The sequence below is a fragment of the Acinonyx jubatus genome, chromosome B4 (assembly GCF_027475565.1).
Source record: "Acinonyx jubatus isolate Ajub_Pintada_27869175 chromosome B4, VMU_Ajub_asm_v1.0, whole genome shotgun sequence".
Taxonomy (NCBI): Eukaryota; Metazoa; Chordata; class Mammalia; order Carnivora; family Felidae; genus Acinonyx; species Acinonyx jubatus.
This window is the reverse complement of record NC_069387.1, coordinates 48,167,678-48,174,519: the sequence shown is the minus strand read 5'-3', so window position 1 is coordinate 48,174,519 and position 6,842 is coordinate 48,167,678. Positions and strand designations below refer to the sequence as shown.

Sequence of the window (6,842 nt, the reverse complement as noted above, 5' to 3'; positions counted from 1 at the left end):
CCAGGACTCTGATCTGTAGGACCAGCTCCTGCTTCAGCACCACATGCCTATGACCCAGGAGTCCACACTGGGTCACAGGCTGCACCTCCTTTATATTCTGAGGTTTGTGACTGTGTGTGGTAGGAATGGAGGTGAGTGTTCACTTGTCATCCTGGGGGAAACTAACCCAGCCCAGTTCAGGGACCAGCTCCAGATGCTCTTGCCAAATCTATTCAAGAATTCCAAGATGGCCCTTGGAGACTGTGGGAGGTTTGCCTGTCCCCGCCAGCTATGCAACATGCCGTTTCTCCAGGTATTGTTTTCAGCCCCACCGCATGTTGTTTCCTTTATCTTCTTGAAGCCCTGTGCTACCATAAAGCTACCATCACCATGCCTATTTCACAGATGAGATAACTGAGTCACAGTCAGGCACAGAATCTCAGCTCAAGTCTCTCTCCATCTACAGCCCCTTGTTCTAAACCGCTCCACTCTGCGATGCTGCTTCCCAAGTTCACTCACAGGTTAAGGGCGGGGGGGATGTGATCCAGTTTGGTTTTGGACATAAAGGGGCCCTTCGAGACCATTCTGTTTTCTATTTGTAAAGGCAGTAGTGGTTGCAGTGACCTCTCTGTAGTTTAAATGGCCCTTTGGACTTTTTGGTATTCGTAGAAGTGAACAAAAATACTTTGTGCCAGCTGGCTTTGAACTTCTAGCCGCTGCTCTGGAACCTACCGTGATGTACAAGACACGAAGGCACGGCTGGCTGAGCTTCACCTCCCTTGCCGAGCCTCACGGCCTCCTGTGTGTTTGGGCTTTTATTGATTGGAAACCACTGTGGGGCCTGTCGTTCACAGAAACCCTGGACTTTGATTCAGAGTCAATAGCCTCATTCAAGGCTAAAGACCTCAAGCGGGGTTCCTATATAATGGTCTTGTTATAAGGTTTAAAACGGGGTGACAAAGAGAAGGAGAGATCTAACGTGGGGGAAAACCACTTCTGGAGAAGAAGGCATATATTTCCATAGAAAACTTTATTTATTAAAAGAACCATCATTGCTCCTGTGGCCTTTTCCTGAGCACTTGTTTGCATTGCGGGGTGACCTTGCTCTGCCCTGTTTCATCTCTCACCTGCCTTCTGGGAACTTTATTGGGAAGTCCACACCACTGCCCAGGAAAACTCCCACGGTAACTGAAGCCACACACAGTTGTAAAGCATATCCTGGTGCTGCCATATTATTTAAGAGCAGGGTGACAGCCAGAGCTGACGATACCATAATCACTGTGAGAACACAATGGAAATGTGTTACTTGGTCACATCATGAGTCGGTGCAGCAGGCATTCATTCCTGCTCCAGGTAGTGATTTGGGGCCCCAGCCTCCTTCTGTATTTTTGGCATCACCATCTTGATCTGGAGGGATGGAAATAGATAGATGATAGATAGATAGATAGATAGACAGATGGACAGAGATGGAAGGTTGCTCCTGGGTGATCATCAGGGGTCACAGGCCAAGGAGTGGAGTTTAGCATTTCTGCCTACCTTGCCTTGGACAGCACTAATCGCAAGTAGCTGGAAAATGTAGCCCCAATAGGCTCTGTTACGTTTGCAGGAACAGTAAATTCATTGCATTCTGCTGAATAACACATGAGCTGGAGCTGTCTGTGGAGCTTGGAAAGAAATTGTCACTTTAGAGTCAAGTGAAAAAGAAACGTCTCAGAAGGCAGGATTTGAGGTTAGGTTACTCACATGGGCCCTGGTGAATGATACAATGGGTTTTCTGAATGCTTGCTGATTGCAAAATGAGTGTACATCATTAGTATTCCTTAATATAGTTCAATAGTCTTTAATACTTTAATATGGCAGTGTAGTCTTTTTTGGCCCTTCGAGAAAACAAACACCTATCCTGCTCTTGAGCCTGCATTGGATGCTTTATGTTTTCCTATCACAGCATCTGTAACACTTTGTTGCCCTTAGTTTCACTTCAAATTTCCCCAAATAGAATGTAAATTCCTTGAGGTAAGAACCTTGTTTCATCCATCTTCACAGCCCCAGTGCCTCGTAAGGGATGTTGAGTAAATAAATCATTTTTCGAGAGGGTTAGAAATCGGCTGTTTCTCAAATTGAATGGCTTGAAATTAGGTCTCTGTCCCAAGCAGCTCTGGACTCTAGCACTCACACGGCACCTGCCCTTTTACCAAAATGGGGAAGTGACTTGGGCTTCAAGCCTATATCCATGAGAGGCACAGACTCCTACATCGTTAGTGTCAGTAAAGTCCTTAGACGTGCAGACAGAGGAAGGGAATGCTGGTAATGCTTTCTGACAAATGAAGCGATGGACTGCCTGGTGAGGGGGCAATCCTACACACTGGAAGGGTTCAGTAGAAAAGAATCCGCCATCTTCCAGGGAGATATATGATGATTCTCATTAAGGAAGAGGGACTATGTCACGGTCTGTGGTGACTGATGAGCAACAAAGACGATGGGAACCTAGTATTGCTGTTCTATAAACCATAGGGGAAAAGCCCAACACCATTATCCTCACTGGCCCCTCATTGCAGAAAATATATTAAGTTTTGAGATATATAAGTGAAACATGTTGAAAAAGTCTTGACTGATGTTTTCTTGGTCCTTCCAACAACGACAAAATTGATTCCATGACATATTTTTATATGTCTTTTTAGAAGATAGCATATGGCACCGTTTGTGCTTACGATGGTGCCTAGCCTATTGCACAGGGTCAAGAAATCTTTCCTTGTTGGTTGATTCATTCAACATGATTAGGTAAACAAATATTTGTTGAATTAATGATTGAATAAACAAAGGAATCTTCCTTTACTCCGGGCTTAACAGTCTCACTTTTCTCAAGTCTTGTAATTTTGACCTGTTGTTTTCCACATCCCTAATGGTTCTGGTGACTGCCTTGGACAGCCTGCAGTTTCTTCTTCTCCTTTTTTTAAAAATGTTTATTTATCTTTGAGAGAGAGAGAGAGAGAGAGAGGGAGAGAAAACACGGGAGGGGCAGAGATTGGGAGCCAGGATCTGAAGACAGAGGCCACCACAGGATGCGGGCCTCGAACTCACGGAACCGTGAGATCATGACCTGAGCTGAAGTCGGACGCTTAACCGACGGAGCCACCCAGGCGCCCCTGGACAACCTTCAGTTTCTTAATGTCCCTGGAGATACGACTCCCCGAGCTACACACCGTACCCATCTTTAATTGAGGGCCCCGCCGGGATCAGGCCTTGCCATTGCATGGGCTGAAACTGACAAAAAGCCTCTGGCTGTTCTGGGAGGCCCAGTGTCAGAGATGTCATAACTTAAGTTGTTTTTCAAATGCGTCAAATGCTGTGAAAAACTCGGGGTAGGAGTCTGCATATGTTATGTTTTGGTTGCTTTATAACCCCTTTGGCCAAAGTAGATGTTATATTTAGTCCCGGGCATGGCCTCTGGACTCTGAGCCTGTGCCGAACACCAGGCTAGAAAGCTGTGAGCCAGGAAGCGAGCCAGCTAATTTGAGGCACATTACATCAGACGTTTCCTGAGGTGGAAAGGAAGGCCTCCTTGCTAGAAAGCAGGGAGGATTTTGGCTCTTAGAGATTGGATTCAGTAACTTTAACTCCTTGGCTAAGGGCCAACCCACTAGCAAGCAGCTATCATATGGTCTGCAAAAAATTCAGATCCAAAGTCTCCAGATCCTGCTTTATATGTTAATACCACACCTTCCTTGAGAGATGGATTGCCTTTGGGGGAGTGGGAGTGTGGGGGGGGGCAGGGACAGCTTTTATAACAAAAGACATTAGAAAATCTGATAAAAGATTTTATAAAAGATTAAAATAGTCTTACTAGCTTCTCTCATTTTAAATTTGGAGGAGTAACATTGACTTTGTACTGGAAAATTTATAAGCCTTGAATCAAAATGCTGTCCTAAAAAAATGTTGTAATTCGTCACTTTTCTTTTTCTTTTTCAAGTTACATAAAAGCGTGTGTGGTGGTGGATATGTTGGTATTAGATATTACATTTATAAATTAGGCCTTCATGGTAGTTTCTCAATTAACTTCAGAAACTGACTTTTGCAGTGAGGAAATCTGATCTCAATAGCACTCCAAGTTAAATATTTTGTGATGATAAAGTCTTCCTCTCTCTCTGTACCACGTAGGCTAGTATGAACTGCATGTGCTAAGCGCCTCTATGTTTAGAAGGTTGTAGCACGACCCAGATGATTACAAAACAAAACACCTTATTAATAATACAGAGGCCCTGGCAGCCTCCGCTCTGAATGCTCACACTGAGTCCTGGAGTGAAAATGCAGCTGCTTAAAATGGTTTTAGGGTACCTGAAGGGACGAGATACAGAGCATCTTTGGGTGAATTATCATGCTGATACTCTTTATACCTGAAAAATAGAGAGCTCTGAGGAGGTCACTGCTACAGTTGGTGAACTGAGATTCAGGAGAGGCAAGTTCCAAAGGCATCTGTTGGGATTAAAATCCAAGACTTCTCGGGCGCCGGGTGGCTCTGTTGGTTAAGCACCTGACTTTTGACTTCAGCTCAGGTCACGATCTCATGGTTCGCGAGTCAGTGCACAGACTGCTTGGGGTTCTCTCACTCTCTCTCTGCCCCTCTTGAGCTGTCTTGCATCTCTCAAAATCCAAGCCTTCTGATGGATGGATGCTTTCCCCACTCTAAATTCTATAGTTTCAGGAGCACCAGCATACCAATGGACAAAGTGACTGCTGGGGAGACCCCTGAGGGAGCCATCTGGAAAAGTGCTTTCGTGTGCCCTTTCTGTGGTCTAAACTCTTGAGTCTCCAGTCTAAACTCTGGATACTTCATTTTCTCTTTTGGGAAAGTTGATCTGGTACTATTTGATCCCTACACTGAAGGGGTGCTCAAGAAAAACATGAAATATTTATGAAGTGCTTTAAGTTTCAGGGGAAGTAATATTCCAGCCTACGAAAATGAAATGGATTCCGGCTTACCCATGCACCTTATCGGCTCATCCAAGTTTGCTCACGTCACTCCTGACCTGTCCTTGTGTGAAAATCTAAGGATGTCACACATACACTCGCCACCTCTCTTTAGCCCTGTGTGTTCCCGCGAATGGAGTGGGTGATACATTATTAACATGTCCAAGAAGGGAAATGAAGAGGTAGGGGTGAGAAGAGGAGGTGGCAGCAGGGAGGCGAGAAGGAGAGGAAAGGAGGTAAGAACTGACAATGCCTGAGGAGCCCAAGCTGTTAACCTGCAGGGTGTGGGCATCTTCTGCTGTTCCCCCTGCAAGGTGAACCTGACACTCGCTGGCCAGGTCTTGCACAGAACTGTGCCAAGGTCCGCGGTGGCCAGGGCTCCTCGGTGACGAGAGACAGTAGGGTGTGGAGCTGTTCACTTGGCATCCTTCACCACCACTAAGGTCACCGATAAAATATTAAGCTGATCCTGGGTACATGGCTTCATGAAGATGATCGGGAATGAAGGGAAGCCAGGGCGAGGGGCAGCCATCAGATCAGATGCACAGAGGAGAGCACGCGCACGCGCACGGGGAGGCAGGACAGCCACGCTGCCACAGTGAAGCAGTCAGCTTGTGTTTACTTTCCACTCAGAATGTTTTCCTTTGTATATCCGTACCATCACCTCTTGTTTTTTAAGGAAGTGACACAAAATAACAGGCTTCACAATGCCGTCAAATGTCACAATACACAGTCATGTACTGTAATTGTACAAAATCGGAAGAATAAAATGTTACTAGTTAACACTGGTTAAAATCAAACAGACAACCAAAAATGAAACCAAACGAAAAGAAATCAAACGCTGGAATCCATAGAAACGCCTGACAATATTACCCCAAAACGCCGCCAAATAATTGTCCTAGCATGCTGCAGCTCATTGCCATAACTTCATAAGTTCCCAGCTCTTTGGGGGAAAGAAAGTGCGTTTTCACAGCCTACAGTTCTCAAAGAAACAGCTTTCACATATATGCAGGTCAACAGATAAAGGAATGCAAACTCCAGGCACCAGGGTTGCTCAGACAGCAGTGGAGTCTAAAGAGTCCTTCTTAAAACCATTCTGAACCAGATCTGATTTGTTGAAAAAGAATCTGGAGGGTGACATTAGTTCAAGGGGGCCAAGGAAAAAACACTTAGCTGTTAATAAGGAAGAAAACCATCAAGAACTAGAACAATTAAGACTTAAATATTTTTCCTACTCTACTTTGAAGCTGAATTACAGCTCTTCATATTTGGAAAAGATATGCAGTTGATCCGTGGGTAAAACCCCTCTCTCTTCCCCCCTGCACCCTCCCCCCCTCCTGATCCAGCATCTGAATGTCGGAGTACAGATTTTGCCGGTTCAATTTCCGTGAAGCAGAATTACCGTTTCCTCATGTGTGGCCATGCCGCTTTTTAACAATGAGGTATAATTTGATACTAACAATGCCTGTTCCCTCTTGGGCTACGGGCTTGATCGGTCATGTGGGTAGAAAACAATTCAACTTCCTGATAAAATCACACATACAAAAATTATTGCACTTAGAAACAACAACAACAAAAACTCAGCCCAACCAGCCAAGGGCCAAGAAAACTCTTCTTCGGAAGTGCTGTGCTTCCTGCCCTTTGCAGAGCGTCTGGACCTTTCTGGTGTTCGGTTGAATGTGGTCCGTTATTCAATGTCCAGAAGTAAAAGAGTCCAAAAGACACTGGAGGCTCTTTAAGGCTAAGTCTTCCCGGTGCTTCAATGAGATAAATTATCTCCTTGGCCACATACTACAAAGCAGGGGCTCTTCTTAGCAAAATGGCTAGCAGCGCCCCTAAAAAACTCTGGAAGCAAGGGAGGATGGGTGCACACCATGTCCTGTCCTGTGGTGGGGGGG

General features: G+C 45.3%; 1 protein-coding gene across 2 annotated transcripts in view; it reads right to left on the bottom strand.

The window, feature by feature from the left end:
• The window catches only part of PTPRO (protein tyrosine phosphatase receptor type O), a 245,359-nt gene continuing 238,517 nt past the window's right edge, over positions 1-6,842 (bottom strand). For both annotated transcript variants that reach the window (XM_027035627.2, XM_027035628.2), the window contains one exon: positions 1-6,828. The gene's annotated coding sequence lies outside the window, so the exon portion shown is untranslated. The remainder of the gene's footprint in view (positions 6,829-6,842) is intronic.